General features: G+C 35.7%; 1 pseudogene; it reads right to left on the bottom strand.

The window, feature by feature from the left end:
• Window positions 1-11517: 11517 nt before the first annotated feature.
• Window positions 11518-12290, bottom strand: LOC102041874 (annotated as a pseudogene).
• Window positions 12291-19761: the final 7471 nt, after the last annotated feature.

The raw sequence follows: 19761 nt of genomic DNA, 5'->3' as shown, positions 1-19761 counted from the left end.
GGGTATGAGCTTTGTAACAAACTAGGAAAGAGTACAATCACACTTTTAGTGTCTGTGTGTCAGAAAATATCTTTATATTGTTCTTTACATTGCTGCCATCTGTGATGCTTATTTAATAGGAGATAAAAAGCATAATCAAAGGTAAGCATAGGATATCTTGTGCAGATGTCCCATTTTGTTGATTGCTGAGGAGGGGTTCTTGGGTAAGGCAGCTCCTATAGCCACTCTGGAAGAGCAATCACCTTGAGCTGCAGTCATTCAAATGGGGCTGTAGTGCTAGATCACATAGGCAGTTTAGGAACAACAAGAAAAATTGCTGTGTCTGGGGCAGACTAAATGACCCTTCAGCCCAGAATCATGTCTTTGATAGGAGCCATCTCTAGAAAAAGATGATAAGGAAAGGCTTCATATAGAGTGGTGCTTCCCTTGATAAATGTCCTTGCTTTGGAGAAACTGTAGTGCAAGTATTTCCTGAGGTGAAAGCTGTTGCTGCATCTTTTGAATAACAGTCCTCAGCAAACTTTTCATCCATGATTTGTGTTACTGTCTTTGCAAGCATTTATACTTTTGACAGGCACAGCGCCTCATGACAATGCATTCCACAGGTTTATGACCTGTGTGGAGAAGTTTTCTTCCTTTGTTAATTTCAAACCGTCAGCTTATTTAGCAGGAGGGTATAAAGCATAACCACAGATCAATATTGCAGAGACACAGGGCCATAATGGAACGTTCTAAAGACAACTGAGTAAAAATAAGGTAGAAACTTAGAATATGATTAAGTGATTCATGTCATTATAAATAATCTATTCTCTTCTAAATTAATATCCCTAAGGAAAACAGGATCCAAAAATAAATTGAAGCATGTTAAACACAAATGTACACCAGGTCAAATATCTTTATTGAGGGATCCCATTGACCTCCCACTTAAGCTAACAGAAATATCTTTTAACAAGCAGCCCAGAACTCTAAAATTCTTGTCATTAGTGATACTGTCCAGCCTCATTTGTAGTTGTAGTAATAAAAAAAGTTAAGTGAGTTCTCTGCAGCTCTAGGGGTAATTGAGCTCTTTTCGTTAGCTTATGCTAATAAATCATGGTAGGTTTGTGGCAGAGTACATAAGTGTTCCCTCTCGTGTACTTGAGTGTGAACTCTGAGACTGTCTGAACATGTGCACCAGGACTCTGGGCTGTTAAACCTTGAGACTTTTTTTTCTTGTAAGAAGTAAAGAGGATGCAGAAACAGCTCTTTCTGGTGATAAATCATGGTAGCTTGGACATTCTTCTGAAAACTGGAGGTTTACTGATTCAAGAAGGTTTGGTTTCTTTTTTTTTTCAACTTGCTTAGAGAAAGGTATATTTTCAAAAGCCTATGTTAAGCTTTTAGAACATGGTGAGTGTCTTTGAATAAAAAAGACATCTCCTTTCTACTATTGAAGAAATAAGTAAGCTCCCTCTCCAGTCTGCTGCTTAGACTCTTGTTTCCTGTAGAGATTTCTTTCACGAAATTTATTTGCTTGAGCTGTGAGCCAGAGTTAATAGTTACTGTGTATTGATATTTTGAGCACCTGGTTTTTCAAAGCTATAAAAGGAACTGCATTACAATCAAGCTGCTGCGTTTTCCAGGGCTTGACAGAATGACATTTCTCACACTTTAGCCCTAAGCTTTTATACTTGAATGTTCTAACTTTCTAATGTTGACAAAAGCAAGTAACAAAGCAAATCTTGCGACAGAAGCACTGTTACACGTTCCTTGGTGTTTGCTCACTCAGGATCTTCACACACAACTCAATGATCTTTGGCTTTGTATTTTCCAGTAGCTGGGGCAGCATAGTGGAGGATCTTTCCTGTCAGCATTAGTAAAGAATAGAAGAATAGATATTTAAGTTTGCATATTTATAACAACTGTGGTCATTTTCAAAGTGTAGCATTATTTATTAAAATAAATTTTTACATGATCAAATTTTCTTTCATTTCATTAATTACCACAGGAACTTCAGGAAAAATAGAGTAGAAGTGCAAGTTTTTGAATTTTAGTGAGTTTCATATAAAGGCAAGTTATGGTTGCCTCTATAAAAGGAGAACGAAAGGAGGGAGAAAAGCTTTAAGGGAGTTTGCAAATAAAAGCTCTTCTTTCCTTTTCTCTTCCATGTGGGATCTTTGTTTAATCCCTAAACACCTTGCACATACCATAATGGTTATTATACAAACATTTGCTACTTTTAGTGTCAATGACAACATTTATAAACTTAAAACTAAGAGATTCTGCTGTTTAAAGACAACATGACTTTCCTGTCACATGCTAAGTACATCTAACATACTGACTGTGACTTCTGAATACAGACAGAGATTAGAAGAAAGATTTCCTTACAATTACCAGAAGAATCTGAAACTGTAGTTGTTTTTATACACTGTTTTTATTAGTATTGTTGCTATCACTTTTTGTTTTTCCTTATCTCATTTCAGTTTTTCTAGTAAATTGTTATTTCAACCCATAACCTCTGTCTTTTTGTCCCTTTCTCACCAGAGGGGGTGGGGGGGAAGGGAAGCACCTACTTGAGGCATAATTTCCAGCTGGTTTTAAACCACAACAATTTTGAACTGAAATGTTTTCTATTTATTCTTTTAAATAAAATTCTGTAGGAAAATATTGATGCTGATGTTAACTAAAGAAGAAAAAAAGAATATGACTACCAAAAGTCTTAGTCCCTTGTTTGAACAGGGTAATAAGAAGGTCTATTTTAATTATCCCCTGATACTATTAGTTATCAATTGTAAAATACATTTCATCTGCAAAGCATGCTGTATTATGAGAGCTGGTGTTTGGAAGCTTGTAATAGTTAAATTCTGATTCTTAATAATGAAACTTTTAATAATGAGGATAACTAACTAGTGGTAGAAATTAGAAATGTGTTATATTCTCAGCCTTTAAATCAACACTGGATGGCATTTAAAGATATACATTATGTCTTACACAGAAATTATAGGATTGGTATAGAAATTGGTGCATAATTTGTCTGCTGTAAAATAAATTAGAATAGATTATAATATTTTCTTTTTGTTTTAACATAGATAATCTAAAAATAATAAGATGTTTGTTTAATCTCAATTCTTAATTACAGTACTCGGCATGAGTTGCTGAGATCAGAAAGGCCAAGCCAGAGTAGGATTTAATAAAATGCAAGTTAGAGAACTGCTTTCAAATTTTAGGATTCTACTGTATCATTGTTAAGGTCAATGACTGAAAATATTTTTATATGGTAAGGATCTTGTTCATTGAAACTTAATGACTAACATCCTTACCTATTAATTTGCAGCTATGTATTTAAATTCGTTTTAAATTTTCCATGTTTCCATCCCCACAACATATAGGAAAACCAGTAATTTTTGGTTCTAGTAAGTATGACTGCTTTAAGGACTTAATAAAATAAATGCAACAGATGTCCCAAATTTAGGATCTCTTTTTGTGATCTATCAGCTGCAGGAAAATGGGAACCAACAGCATAGGGGCATAGGAATCTTGAATCCACAATGTGATGTCAAATACATGACATAGAGATGCTGAATAGCTCTTTGCAAAGAATATTTTCTGTTTTCAGAGAGAGCAAGAGAATTCCTGTCTCTTTCCAGACTTGACTCTGGATACCTTTGGTGACTGTTTAACAAGTATCACTGTGAATCTTTTAAGAGGCATTTCCAAATCATTGCATTTGTCTGTTATCAAGTCATAAGAGCAGATGGGATATATGAACATAATAGGCCGGGTTTGATTATGATGAAGACTATACTTGTGTGAAACTTATTTAAAGTGAATAAGTCCTTGAGGTGTCCACCTTTTGCTCCCTTTTCAGGTGTACTTAAACTGGGTGCAGCTTACCCAATGTCCAGCTCTGGGTAGACATGGAAAACCTGACTTTCAGACTTCTCTTTATGGCAATGTAGATACAGCTAGTGTGTTTGAAAGGAATGGGTGCAATAGAGAGATGAGCACAGCCTAACAGAAGCTGGACTGTTGATGAACAGTAAAGCAAAAAGAGTATGATCATTGAAAAGTTCCTGAGTGAATTGGAGAAATTCCTTCAGTTTGAGTAAGTCCTGAAACAAAACTTGTCTTTGGATTTCTCCAGACATAATTATGTTCTGCACACCCATTTTCATGACTTTGCAAAGGAACAGTGTAATTCCACCCTGCTTCATTGTGGACAAAGAGCAATTCATTTACTGAATAGAAATTCTCATTTTTGCTTGAATAACATCCGTGGCTATTTCACATTTTTTGTTACAGTTTAAAATATGTGTACAAACTTAATTAGACCCAAGAAATATGAATGAAATTTAAGTGAATTTTCTATTTTCATCAGTTAGACTCCATGAGTTCATTTACTAGAAAGTTAGTATGGATGGTTTGAATCACTTAATAATTTGACCAGTGAGCTGAAGGAAAGATTCTGGATGTAAATGGAAAATTACAAATTTCATTTTTAATACCAGGATATATTTCCTTGTGGATTAGAAACTCTGTTGGTGCAAAGGAAGACGAAGGAAGCTTTATGAGCATTGAAAATCAAGCAAATCAAAGTCCCTTATCTGTTCATTTGCTAATCAGCTCCTGCCTCTGTTGATCTACAACATCCATGCATGAATACAGATATTTATAAAAAGTGGGACAAAGATGCACTGCAGAGTGAGTTTATGGTCAAGACACTTTTGATCTTGACTATTTCTTATGAGAGATTTGTATTTTCCAGCTTCTGTTAAGAAAGACAAAACAATGTAATACTACATTGATCAGAGATCTATTGTCATTAAAATTATATTAATAACTAAATGAATTCTGCTGTTTTTAAAATTAGATCATTCAAGAATGTAAGGATGCAAATTTGTCAAATACTTAGCTTAAATGTGCTTAAAATTGATGATGAATTCTTCTTCCTTTTTCTCAGCACTTCATGATGCTTCTTATTGCCAGCTAAACATGTAGTCCATACTAATAACAGAAATTTGTCGACTTGTTAGTTAAAATTCTCCTGCTACTGTATCTTTCTCTAGGGAGGACACTATTCAACAAAATCTGAAGCTCCCTCATGTTAAGGAGATAATTCTACCCAATCTATCCACTTCAGTTCCCTCCCTCAATAAAAATGACAATATCCTAATGCATAACACTTGAGAATAGAAATTGAAATAATCACTTACAAATTTATCCGCAGCTGACAGCTTTATTAATCTCTGTAGCTGTTGTCATTTGATAAAGAACAACATATGATAAAAATTCTGCAAATTACCTAATTAGGCATTCTGCAGCAGAAGATCTGCTATTATAACAACCAGTAATCAGGTAGAAGACCAAAACAATAACATTTGTCTTGGAAGAGAAAAGCTCTTTGAGAATCTTCCTCATTTATGATGATCTAGCTACAATCAAGGAAAGAAAAATGGTTCATAGTCAGTGGCAATATTCTGGCATGTAGCTATTACTGCTAACAGATGGAGAAAAATTCTTGTGTTTGACAGGAAATCCCTCTTGCAAAAATACCCTGGGGCACATTTGTTACAGCATACACAGAATATATCTTAGAACCTGAAAGCAGTCTTCATCAGAAGAGCAGGACATGGAGGAAGGAGATCAACAAGACTTCCTTCTTTCCCCTGTCTTTTGAAGGAGAAACCTAACTAATTTCAGTAGAGATATCCAGTGGAAAGCCTTTAATGCAATTCCTTTCAAACATTAATAATGCCTGAGTCAGTAATGTATTTTGTCTAATGGGGATGGTTTTTATGAGGTCATTGTTTGGCATCTTAGTATGACCTAGTTGCCAAATGTTAGTAGAAAATAGGGCTTTGGTCCTTTGAGAAACTGTGACTAAAAATGTTTATTTTCTTCAGTTGACAGTAAATGGAGCCTTGGCTAAGTAGTTAACACTGCAAACACCTGATGTTATGTGTGATACCTCCAGAATGTGTTATGCCTTTGTGTTTGCTGCTGGTATATATATATTATCTCATTGTCAGTGAGTCACAGATACTGCAGTCCTTCAATTAATAATTAATTCTGTGGAAATGAAATGACTACAAAGTTTTGAAACTTTAATAAATCTACTTTTTTAGTGTTGGCTCTTTTATCTTGCCTTTGTTTGTGTAAATGGCATCTACTTTTCTTATTAAACTACCATTATCTCAAAGAGTGAGCTTTTAAGTCTTATTTTTTCCTCTCCTCTTGAGGAGTGGGAGTGAGAGACAGAGAGGTTGAGATCTCTTGCAGATGGCCAAAGTCAACCCATCACTAAATCAAAAGTTGTATGACAGGAGAGCAGTGGATAGTTTGTCTGGGCTTCAGTCAAGACTTTGAGACCATCTTCCATAAGATCTTCATAGAGAAGCTGTTCATATGTGGCCTGCAGGAGCAGACAGGAAGGTAGATTGAAAACTTGCTTTGCAGACAGAAAATTATATTAATACCCCATACAAGTATTGAACAAGAGACCATTTATATTATTTCTACAATAATAAATTGAGTATTTTAACTTTTCCAACTTAGGCTTCTAAATACATGTACAGACATGAGTAATACCTTAGACTTAGAAATGAATACAAGAAAAATAGGTTATTTATCTGCTTATAATGGATTTTGGTAAGAGATGTGGGTACAAAAATAATATTCATAATAATATTATTAGCAAAATTCAGGAAAATGTACCTGACACAGGTACTGGGTTCCCCATGACTAACTCAATTCATACATACTTAATGGAAAAGCAGAGAACATAATAAACTGCATTACAAATACATAAGATGGTGGTTTTCCTTAGGGAGAGGAAACCACATTTTTGGGGGGATTTGGAAGTGTCCAAAGCTTTCAAAACACGCCTTTTAGCACATTCAGAAGTATTTTATACCTTTTGAATTTCTCTGTACATAATTTTGTGGATCTATTTTTACTTACTTTTGTGGATTTTTTTGGAACTGGAAAAATCCCATGTATTCTCTCATAATAGTCAAGCTTCAATTTGCTGCTTCTTAAAAGATGAAATATACTTTGAAGATCTTCTGTGAGCTACTGACTTTTAAGTTCTTCTGTTAACTGTTGACACTTCATTTAGGAAATATGCCAGAGAAACAATCCCTGCCATAACTCTACAGACCTTGTATTTTCATTCAACCATGTATTTTCATTCAGCTACACAGCTGCGCAAAATCCTTAGCAATTTGAGAAATCCCTTTGTCTTCTCTATTGCTGCTAGTTTTTTGAGTCCAAAATAATGAAATGTTATGAGTAGAAAGATTGGGGAGGATTTTTGTTAGTTTTGGGTGTTATTTTTGTGTGAGAACAGCCTGTGGCAACAATACAAAAAAAGATAAGATCTAAGCATAAACAAAATGTCAAAATAGTTTTTTCATAATTTTGTATGGTAAAATGAGTACAAATGACATTAGTAAAGCCTGAAAATGTGATCTTTAGTAACAATTAGATTACAGCACAAAACATAAGTATAATTTAGAAACAAATGAAAGACCAAGATGTCACATAAGATTATCTCTTATTTTTCATGATTTTTTCTTCCTTCTTGATAACTCCACCTCTCCAAAGTTCTCTTTTTAAACACTTTATCTGAGAAAGTGTGTACCCAAAGTAGTTCTTATCCAATATAACACAGAACAAATGAGAAGTGTAAAATAAACTAAACATTCCTTTAGATAGATGTTATTTTTTGTGCAGTGAAAAGGTATTTAGATATGAATTTCCAAAGGCTACTATTGTTGTAGTACATTGGTAATATTTTGGAGCCAAATTGGGTGATCCTTTTTTTTTATTTGATTGTTTCTAAATCTGTTTCCACACTTGTTTGTGCATTTTTCTCTGATATAACTGTGCACCTCTATTTCAAGCTTAGTTTAGTTAAAATCTGAAATGTATTGGATGATTGATTGGCTTGCTGGACTTAAGTCTACCCTGAAAATTGGCATGACCTGACCTTGTAATGTTCTATCTCTCTGCCCTGTCATAGCAATTTGAATGAGACCCATATTTTAATAGCCATTTGTAGTGCTCCCAAATGCCAAACCTCGTCAGCTTGGCTATGGCCTTTACAATTATGAGTGGAATTGCTTCCTTGTGCTGAGGAATGGCTTTTATGCTATGCTGTAACCTGATATAGATTTTGCTGTTATTTCCTTGCTTTTTAGAGCAAGAGTGAGAAAACACATATCACATCAATTATAACTTTATTCTTCTTCTGTCCTTACCTCCTCCCACTTACACTTTATGGCTTGATTGTTAGGCTGTTGGTGTCTGGGCTTGTAACAAAGTTAGGTGTTCCAGATTCTGCTTCTCCCTTTCTTGAGCACAGCACTAACATGGAGATTCTGCTTCTTCAGTGTCTTTCAGAAAGATTTTATACCAGAAAGAATAGCAAGCTGGGAAGGAACCCACCCATTTCCTTTGCTTTTGGAGGTACTGACAGAAGACACTGAACATAAATTTTAATTCTGGTTCCTTCTTATCAAGAAATTCTACCAAGAATTTCAGTTATAAGAAGGCTGAAAAGAATAATACTGCCACTAAGAAGTACTTGTTCTACTGATATATCCCCTTCCCAGTGTCTTTTTTCCAGATAGATCCATTTTGCTGGCCTCTGTGAGAAGAGGCTGAGGCTGCCCTCTTGCTGGACACATCCAATTCCACCTGGCTTCAGTGAACCCAAAGCAGGGCACAGCTGACCTTATCAGCGATGATAGTGGTGCCTCTGGGAAAATGTATTTAAGCAAAGGCAGAAAACACCCCATGGGCAGAGGAAACAACAACAGAGGGAGCACAAAAGTTAAAAGAGGAGGCAGTACTCCATGGGAGGTTAGGTTTTCCATGTGGCCTGTGGGTGACCTGCACCGCAGCCTGTTTATCCTTCCGCTTAGCCTAGCTTTCTTTTCAATGAGAAAATACCAACATGAGCCAACCTGAAGTATTTTACAACTCACATGTGTTTAATGAACATGATTGAAAAGCATGAGAAAGAACAGGAATTTTGTGGGATCTGAAAGTAAAATATTGTAAAAAGTAAGTAGTGAAAAGTCTGACAATTCCCAGTGCTCAAAGCAACAAAAAAAATGGAGTGAAATGGTAGCTCTTGTTGTCGTGCAATCATTATCAGCTCTCTGTGGGTGTTGTGTGAAGCTCCAGGAAGCTGGATCCCATTCTGAAAATTCCAGACATGCTGAGGCAGTGTCCACGCAACAGGTCCTGTTTGTACTGGGTGAATTAGTTAATCAGCGGGAGATGCCTTGTTCACAGAGTCAACTGAGAAGAAGCTCAACTATCAGGTTTTTTGAAGAGAAGTTTCTTTAAAATTCTCCTTCTATTGTGTTAGAATTATTGTGGCTTTGTGTTACTGACCTTCTACGTGTCCACACAATGTGTCTTCCAACTTGCATTTGAGCTTAATATTGGAAATAAGGCTGATTATGTGTATTTGTATCAGTTCTGAGTTAGGATGAGTATAACTTCTGCTGAAATAATGCATACCTTTCAGCATTTGCTATTTCCCCACTCTGCCATGGTACTTACTGCACTGTTTATTTCTCTCCAGGTCACATTAGAATGAAATGTGCTGTCGTCAGAAGCCATGAAGTGCATCATAAAATGCCACATGTTGGCCCTACCAGTAACAGATGCAACTCCAGGACTTCAGCAAGGTGTCCTTGCTCAGACCAGAGTTGGTGCCTTGAAACAGTAAGAAAAATTGTCTCATAAAAAATTATATCAAAAAGGGAAACAGTAACTCATAACTAAAACTCCAAATTCAAAATCAAGTAAAAAGGTTCCAGTAAGCCTCTCTGTAATACCTCTGGACCCAATTTCTTGAAAAATTCAAAAAATATAGCTGTAGGTAACCAAAAAGATACTAGATTTTGGTTTCTACAGTAAAACTATTTTCAGCTCAGGGATATATATGAAAGTAAATATGTGAAAGTAAAGACTTCAAACCAAAACAGACAGAAGGTGTGAGCTATTGAAAGTATCAGGCTCTTACTGAATTTCAGGCTAAGATTACAGTTGTGGATATATGAATTACAATAAGCTACTGGTAGTAAAAAAAAATTAAATAATGTAATTTAATTAAAATAGTTGATTATCTCATGGAATTATATTAGCTAAATACCTGGAAGTTTTTTTAATAACTTATCATTGCTTCCAAAATATTTAAGAAAAAACCAGAAGCTGCAAAGTTTTTACTGCAGGATCCTGTGGGTGATGATGACAGAAGCCCTCTTTTCAAGGGTTGTGACTTTCACGAGTGCCAAACCAAATTTATTTCAGTTAACATAAAATTAAATTAAAGTAGATAATAATCCATGTGTAGAAGTGGATCTTGATGATGGACTGTGATTGCTGACTTACAAACCAATGCTCGAAAGTTTATTGTAGCTGTAATTCTCCAGGAAGAATGGCCAGCTAACTGTTTAGGCTATTAACCTGCACGTGTGAAGTGCAAATGCTTCAGCAGAAGTCCTCTGCTAACACTTCAGGATTGTGCATAGGTTTACAAGTTGTAAGGAAGAGATTATTTTCGAGAATGTTGGCATGGACCTTCTTGGCAAGAGTCAGGGAGTAGGAAAGGAGCTGAAATGTGGTCGTCACAACTCATTTAATCACAGGACCACTTTCTGATGTAACATAATCCAATAAAATGTGGTATGACTCCACTGCTGTCAATTAAGGAGTTAGTGCAAAGGTTCCACAAGAACATGGGGAAATACTTGTATTAATAAACTGAATTAGATATGATAATGAGAATGTCTCCTCTACATCTAACAGTATGATTTGTTGATCCAGATCCAAGGACAAACTTTATAGAAACATACACAAAAGGATTTCTACATAGAAATCAGCAGTATTTTATGAAGCAGGATCCTGTCAGAGATCACATTTTATACTCCTACTGTATAAAAATGGACACTCTGGACAAGTTAATGAATGAATGATTAAAGACACTACTAAAGTAGCAAAGCACAGTCATATTTTAACAGTACTTTTCTTGACCTCTTAGATGTAGGAAAAAGTTTTATTTAATAGAAAATATGAGTTTATTACTAGAAATGTTAACATTTTAGAGGGATGTCATCAATCTTGCTTTATAATCAACCATCAAATATTTGTCTTGACACTTCTATAAATTGTTCTGTTAATGCAAAAGTTTAGTTAGAAAAATACAATTAGAACACAGTTTTTAAAAACATGAAATTTAAGTCCAGAATAAAAGTAATAAAACTGTTAACACTGTTTTGAAGTTTTTTATTTACAACCCATTGTATAATTTGTTAAATTATAAGAGAAATATATGGACTACGATTACAAATATCTAACTTTATTAAAGTAGAAGTTCATATTATGCAACCTACACCTAGTAAGCTAAAAAATTATACATTTTTGGTGTCCTAGTTTCTGCCTATTTATGTAATATTTGTCTGGATTTTCTTATATTTTTGTTACTGTAGAGTGCTATTTTAGTTGAAGTCATCTTCTCTCTTAAAAGAAAACAACCATATATCTTAAAATGTAGAAAAGTAATATTTGTACAGGAGCTTCCTCAATCTGCTGTTGAGTTGGCACTGGAACATGTGCAATAAATTTCTGTTGGCCGTCTTCACCTTCTCGCTCCTTGCCACCTTCCTCATCAGCCTCTTCTTCATGGGTACCATTGATGTTTTCTTCCTCCACCTCCTCACCTCTTGCAAGTTGTGCATCTCTCTCCCTCTTCCATTTTTTCCATTGATTCTGCTGTAACTTTCTTCTCATGTTCCTGCTCCAGGGGCTCCAAAATCCCATCATCTTCATCCCTGTAGCCATAGTACTCGGTGTTGATGTTCTTCATAAGCTTAGCCCAGGTCTTCCGTGGGGTGGCAGGGGTTCCTTTCAAAAAGCTCTCTAACTTCTGGCAAGTCCTTTGCAGCCCCAAAGTATTTGTAGCCTCTGTGTCCTGGAGCTTTCCCTTTGTGATCTAACATTTTCAGACCAATCTTAGCATAATCAAGACCTCCCAGCTCCTTTATTCTGTATTCCCAGTGTCCTTTCTCCCTCAGAAGTTTGTTCATTTCATCATTCAGGTCCCAAATTCTGAATTCACGCAATCCAGCATTTTGGATCTCTGCCACTTTCTTAGAAATCTCCTCAGTGATTTGTCTCCTCAATTTCTCAGCTTTGGGCAGTTCATTGCACTCTGATGCAAGCAAAGGCTCCTTGACTTTTCCTTCCCCAAGCCCCGCCGAACACTCCGTGCATGCAGCAGCTTCACACCCCATAACTGAACCCAATCCTGCTCCAGAAGTGTGCCAGTGAATCACAGAATCACAGAATTTCTAGGTTGGAAGAGACCTTTAAGATCATTGAGTCCAACCCATCTTCTAACACCTCAACTAGATCATGGCACCAAGTGCCAGATCCAGTCTTTTTTTAAACACATCGAGTGAAACCCTCCTCCCCCAGAGCGAGGAGGCAAAGACACTTTTGGGATTGTAGCATCGCACCGTACCTTTATAACTGGATGATCCTGCATGGAGACAAAGCCACCCATTTCTTTGGTGGGGCTTTTCTTCTATTTTTCAGGTTTTTCAGTTTCTCTGGCTTTTTGTTTCACACAGCTCTTTGGCTGTATTTTCCTCACAGCTCTGGCTGTTGCTAGCTCTGGCTGTATTTTTGCGGCTTTTCGCTGCTGGGTCAGGCTCACCTCTGGTCTTTTCCAGCTTTTAGCTGTGGGGACAGGCTCTGCATGCACTGCCCTTGGTCTCCCTCCACTCTGCATGCAGGAAATGGCTGCTGGCCTCACACTGAGTCACCAAAGGTTATGACAGGAGGGGTGGGTCAGAGACAGAGACAACACACACCCCAGAATTCTCATGTAACAGCAGTGTATTTTATTCTTCCTACCTCCTTAAACAGGAGGATTTGAATCTCCTGGTCCAGACAGCTCATAGGTCTGGCTTAAACACCAGCTCCTGTGCCAGTGACATGCCTGCAGCTTAGCGGAGACATGGACTGGGTGGAACATGCCTGGGTGAAGTCCCTGTAGGCATTCAAATCCATCCCATCACAGCTCAGCCCAGGGGCTGGTTTATGGAACCAGGCTGGGTTTCTTATTTATAATCAAATTAATTGCCTAGTACAAGCTAGCTCATACTGTAACATGCACCTTTATCCACATGTTCCAGGCGGTATGTTCTCTGTCCCACATCACAGGACAAGTGTACCAATGGAAACGCAGTGATTGTTAATTTTCTGAAGAGTAAAAACACTGCTTATCACAGTCAGTTTCTTCAATACATATGGTGTTAGCCAGAACTCGGTGATCCTCCCTACAGGAGGTGGTCTCACCAAATTATCTTTGCTCCCAAACCTGGCCTGACTAAAGAGTAGCATCTTGGATATGATTACTTTCTGTGGTTGAGATGAGCATATACAAGAAATGGGAAAATTATTTGACTAACTTAAAGTAATTTTTAAAAGCCTGTCAATCTGGAGTCTAAACCACGTTTTCTGGTGTCAATTGAAACCCTGCTATAGACATATACACACACACACACAAATCCCCTTTGATTGCAGTCAACTTTGAATGTGACCTTAACCCCACAGAGATGAATATTTCTCAAAGTATAAACTTCAGCAAGTTGAAAACACTTAAAATATTTCCTATGAACTATAATAATCAAAAGTTTTCCTCTGACTTGCTATGTAATGAATTGTCCTATCTCAAAATAAAAGTAAAATTTAGCTGAATTGTGGGCTATATTAAACATGAACGATTTATTTTTTCCCTTGTGGTTTTAAAGCAGGACCAGTATCCTAAGATTGCTTTTATACAGTATTATGACTTTACCTTCCTTTAAAATAAATAGAATGCTGATATCTTAGCTACAGAATATAAAGGTAGGATTTTCTCTTTTTTTTTTTTGTCCATAAATGTGTTTCATTAAATGCTTTTGTTCAGGCTATACATATATATATATTCCTGGCTAGCACTCATTGTCATAGCATACTTATATTTTTAATTTAACTATATTTTATAATTTAAGACACACAGTTTCAATACTGAATAATTTTTATTTTAACATCATCCTTTCCCCTTTCCTCCCCTGCTTTTATTCTAGTGAATTTGCACTTTCAAGACATATGCTTCTAAAATGGTATGCAGCTTCAAACCCTGGAAAAGTCAATGCCAGTCTTTGCAGGTCATTTTATCTTCTCTCTGAATTAGAGCATGTGTCAGTGCCACAGTGAAGGCTGAACCCAAAAAACAAGCAGCAAGGGTAGCATGTGCTTGATGAAATTTACTTTAGCCTCCTTGCTATTCTGTAGGAGGGCCGCTTACCCACAGAATGTAAACCTTTCAGTATGGAAGGGAAATACAAGGTTTGCTTTCCCACCATATCATGGTGGAATACATTTGATACAGTCCTGGCTTCCAGAAATTGGAGTCTCTTCAAAAGAAGCAAGTGGTTCCTATTGTGTCTGCTTTCAGGGATCTATAGTTTCCTTTGCTGACTAAGAAATGGCTCTAAAAAATTGCCAGTACTACAGGCTATAAAGCCTCATCCAGTGAGCTGCCAAGTGTCTTCCTTTGCTCCTGAATTCATTATCGTTGAGGCACATTTAACATGTCCTTGGCTGTGCTTGCAGCCACAAATCACTTGGGAAAAGTCTCTCTGAGTGGTCAACAACTCTCCTTAATTTACCAGAGCTGCTTGGACACCCTGCTAATCTTATTTTACACACATTGAAAAGTTACTGACATTTGTGACTTGCTCAAGATTTCTCATTTGTATGTTATCCAACCTGTGTTCATTTACCTTGTTAAACACTACATTTCAGTAAGCAAACTTCTCAGTTCAGGTGTCTTTATTATTTCCTATGTATATTTCTATTTTATTCTTCCTTTCCTGGAATTTTATGTTGTAACTTTTTGTTGTCTGTCTCTTATCAAAATATGTTCCTATTTTTTTTTCAATTCCTTGTACTATGTCTTTATTCATTAAAAAATGAAGTTTTGTATTCTTTTTCCAGATTCTAAGTTTTGTATTTCCCCAGACTTTTACCTACTCCCTTCATTTTTTTTCTTATTTCTTCTGCTCTATATATTTATCACCTCCTCTTTGCTGCTGCCATACCCATAGACTATCTCACATTTGCTTATCTGGGCATGTTCTCATGAAGCTTATCTCTTTCTGCCACTCTCAGTGTAAAGACTCTTACCTTCCTGCCACTGCCTTCTTTTTTTGCACACATTTCGAAAGTCAGTCCAGTAGCTCCTTACATACAAAGATAAGCTACAAAAATGTTGCTAAAAGTATGACAAAAAAAAAAAAAGAAAAAATCTACAAACCCAAGAGAACTCACTTTTTGGCAGGTTTTGTAGCATCTTAGGGTTCTATCCTGTGCATTGTTGCCATTAGCATTCTTTTCTGAACAGTAAAAAAGAACAGTGTCAGATGGAAACTTTACAGAAACAACACTTTAAAAAAAAGGACTAATTAGAGTAAAATGAGAAATGTGAGCTATCTTTATTAACCAATTGGACAGTTTTATGCACAAGTGAATTGACTAGATAATGGAAATATGGTCAATCTCATCCATGTGGAACACAACAAAGTGAGAGGCATTGAGTTTCTTGAGGGAATCACCAGCAAAGGTAGAGAGGACAGATAGAACAAAAGAGTAAGGAAAAAATCAGCTGAAGTGGAAACAGAAATAGTAGAATACCTTGTATATGATAACAAAAAGGAGTTGGATATTAGGTCTGTTATACTAACAATTATTTGTGTAAGTTATCTTTTGAATATAGTATTGTATTAAACAATAGAATATGTAGCTGCAGTTTGATGCAGCTATCAAAAACCACTAAAGTGATCTTTGGGGTATTTCAAATATTCCAAGGAATACTTTTCCAAGTATTTTTATTATATGTGAGGAATAATTTACAGAAGGAATATAGATATCTTACCAAATTACTGTACATGAATCTGATCAGCCAAGTTGAAGAAAGAATAATTAAAGTATAGAAGCAACAGATTGATGCAGCTGAAAGCATCTCTCTTGTTAGAACATGCTAAAAGGGCTTGTTCTGCTGAATCTTCAGTGAAGGCTGAAATAAAACATGATCACTCTTTTCCCATAAGAATTTTAAGGCCCATATATCTGGGCAGTGTGAGGACAGAGAAATAAAGGAGTCATGGTTTTATGAAAACAAATGACACATACTGATCAACAACAAATACATGGTAGAAGTATTTTAATTACTGCTGTAAAAAGAAGTAGAAAGGCTTAGAAGCAATTGATTTTAAGATGAAATTTGTTATATTTCTGCACAGGTTTTTGTGACATGATAGGGAGCAGTATTTGCTGAGCTGTGCTGTCCAATTCAATATCCTCAAGGGTTATGCAAGCTAATGCAATACTGATTCTTCACCCTAAACTTGTAGATTTATTTTTCTTGCTGCAGATCAGAGCCATGATAGATCAGCTCCAACTGCCCATCCAGTTTGTATTGTAGCACCAGTTTTATTGAGGCAAAAACTGAAGTGTGAACTTTTAACATGGTCCATTGTTCAAATGCATTATATCTTAAACATAAAGGTCACTGTCATATAGGAGCAAAATAGGGTATTTATACTGGCCTGTATAAGCAGCATATTTTGACATTTGCTCAAACCTTACCTTCTGTAGAAAACTGTAGTGGGGGAAAAGTAACATGAAAACAATTTAGTCTCAGAGTCTTTAGTGTTTTGGTTGATCTTTTTCTGTCTCTACAGAGACATCAAATCCAAACAACATCATCAGGAAATGCAGTGATGGAAGCGTTGTGTACCTCTAAAATCCATTGATTACCTGTCTTTTCTTATAGTTGCAGCCATATAAACAAAATGCTAATGAAATGCAGTATTACTCTATATTGAAGTATTTGAGGATAAACAGTTGTACATTCTTAAACATTTAAATACACTTAATTCTTCTTAATAAATTCCTACATTCTGAGAACTCTGGTAAATAATTGAAGATCCCCAAAAACTGCAAATGAAAAATAAAGATGTGTAATTTTTTTCAGTGGTAACAATATTGTTTTGACAAGTGGAAAATTCAAAATAGAACTTACTAGTTAGCTGCAGAATATAGGAGAGCTCTCAAATTTGAGAGATTCTGCTAGATAGGATGAATCAGTGAATGAAAGTATAATGAATATATGAATACTCATAATTACTAAAAAAATTAGTGAAATTACTCTTTTTGACTGTAGAATTCTAATTTTATAATAGAATTTTTTCTTCATTTGGTTTGAGTTGAAAATATTTCTGTTTGTAGTTCTGAAAAGAGATGTTTCTTCATACAGTCAATTCTTAGAACACCATGAATACAAGCGGAATCATTCTTTTTATATAGGAAAAGAAACATATATGTGCCATTTCAAGGGGATATTTGCTTGCACTTGCCACATCTTATCCAGATATGGACTCCGTGAGAGGACCTTTTTGGACCATTTGCATTGCTACCTTTTTCCAGGGGTAACTCAGTTAACATTCTACTAGTGAAATGTTCTGGTCCTTTTTGTTTGAGATTCATTGTTGGGGAGTTGTGTGAAATCTTTCTGAATATTTCAACTGCAGACAAGTAAAATATTTTTAAGCCATGTGAGTACTTCATAGAACAGTAGGAGATAGAATATTTACGCTATGTATTGGAGTAAAAAGAATTTGTTAGGACTCTTTAGTGTACTGAACTGCCTGCAATTCCTGTTTGGACATAACATTTCCTTTTCCAAAATCCCATACTATTTCTGTCTCTCTTGTAATCTTGTTGGATTATGTCTTCTGCTAATGTGACCTGATTTGCATCGCACCTATAAATTGCAGTTAAGCAGCAACACCTCAGAGGACAATAGGAAATGGCATTTTATAATTTCTGGAGTTGTGTGTTGTAAGGTCAAGGTTGGAGTGTGCCTAAGGGAAAAGTATTTGCCACTCACATTTGTTTTCTTTGTGACCATGTAAAAGGACTTCAGTCTCCAGAGAGACTGAAGCAATTTACACAGACACTAAATCTGTGCACGTGGAACTGGTACAATGAAGAATAAAGCTACAAAGAGAACATGGCAAACCCTTGGATTTTTGTCTGATTTCTTGACCCTATGGGGACACCTTCCATTCCCCAAGGCTGGGGAGAAATAAGAAATTCATGTCCTGTCTACCTTTTAGTTTTGTAAACCATAATTGGAATTTGGAAGAATAGGCAGCGCTGTAGTTAGAAATTATTTGTCAGGAAGGGCATTTGTAACCAAAGTATAAACCATAGCAGTCAATTGTTGATCTCTGTCAAAAGGTAGCAAAATAGAATTCAGAGCCTTGAGCTAAAATATTAATCTTTCCCTTTTTGGTTTCCTAGAACTTCCTAAATCTGTGTAATAACTTAAAATAATAAGAAAGTTTTTAAATCAATGCCACAACATTTTAGCAAGCTAAGAGATTTTTTCTAACTGCCTAAAATATTAAATGAAGAAAACTTCATGGAGACATATGACTTCCACATCTGAAGGCTTGTTAAATCAAAAAAGAAGCAATACTTGTGTATATTCACATCACAGAAATAAATGTACAACAAATGAAAAGAAAACATAGCTCATTACAAAACATGCAGATGCCATTTTAAATGCTTTGAACAATACTATGATTCCTGGATGTTTTGCAGCTTGAAGAAAATTGGTTATCCACTGTATAATAACAAATGCTGAAACGACATATTAATTTCTGTATACTTCACCATGATAAAACATTCAGAACACAGACTTAAAGCTAAGAAAAACCAAATCCTCTCAGTGGAGAGAAGATATGGCCTTTTAAACTACAATTAGTATATTCTTTAAGAGCCAAACAATATTACAAATTTTCTACCTTTGATATATGATCCATATGATCATATTTTTAAAGAACTGCTATTTGTTATTTACTGAATTTGGTCTGCTGATGAAAAATATAATCATGCCAAGAAGTTGCATAATTAGTTACAACTATCTGTTCTTGTAATGTTCTCTACAATGGCAAAACATATATTAGTGGAAAAAATAAATTAACTATAAAGTGCTCAATGCTTGAACATCATCATTGACAAAACTGGCAATAAAAATTAGAACCATTCTACACTTCTCAAAAGCTGGATGGCCTGCTTTTATTATATAGGTGAGAGAGTTGTGACAACTGCCTAGTGCTAAAGTGATTTAAATAAATAAAAAAGACTGCACTGGGTAAGTTAAAATAGAACCTAAAAAATCATATTGGATATGCTCTCTGGATCACTGAGTGATAGTGTTCTGCCTGCATCAGCAGAGACTACCAGTTGCAAGAAATGGTATAGACAATTACAGAAAAAGTGCTTAGAAAGACATTCTCTTTGTATCATATTTAATTAGTCATTGGTTTATGCCCTGAGGTATAAGGGCATGAATTCCAATTATTTTATCCTACTTAATATTCACGGTTGTGATTATTCTCTTTCTTCATATCAAATGGAATCTTTCTAGTATTTTACTGAGTTAATATGCATCTTCAGCCATCTGCCTTGTGTTGACTATTAACTTCTGATAATGAGTGCCATTGCTGAATTATGCACTTGGTAAAAAAGCACTTTCATTTATTGCTCTTAGAAATGGCTGTAGTTTGAATGAATATCCCCTTTTCTTAAATTAAGAAGTTACATAGGCAAAACCAACCTTTCTTTTCTACCTTTATGAAGTTC

The sequence above is a fragment of the Geospiza fortis genome, unplaced genomic scaffold (assembly GCF_000277835.1).
Source record: "Geospiza fortis unplaced genomic scaffold, GeoFor_1.0 scaffold301, whole genome shotgun sequence".
NCBI classification, from domain to species: domain Eukaryota; kingdom Metazoa; phylum Chordata; class Aves; order Passeriformes; family Thraupidae; genus Geospiza; species Geospiza fortis.
Note: the sequence above shows the minus strand (reverse complement) of the source record. Positions and strands in the feature narration are given on the sequence as shown.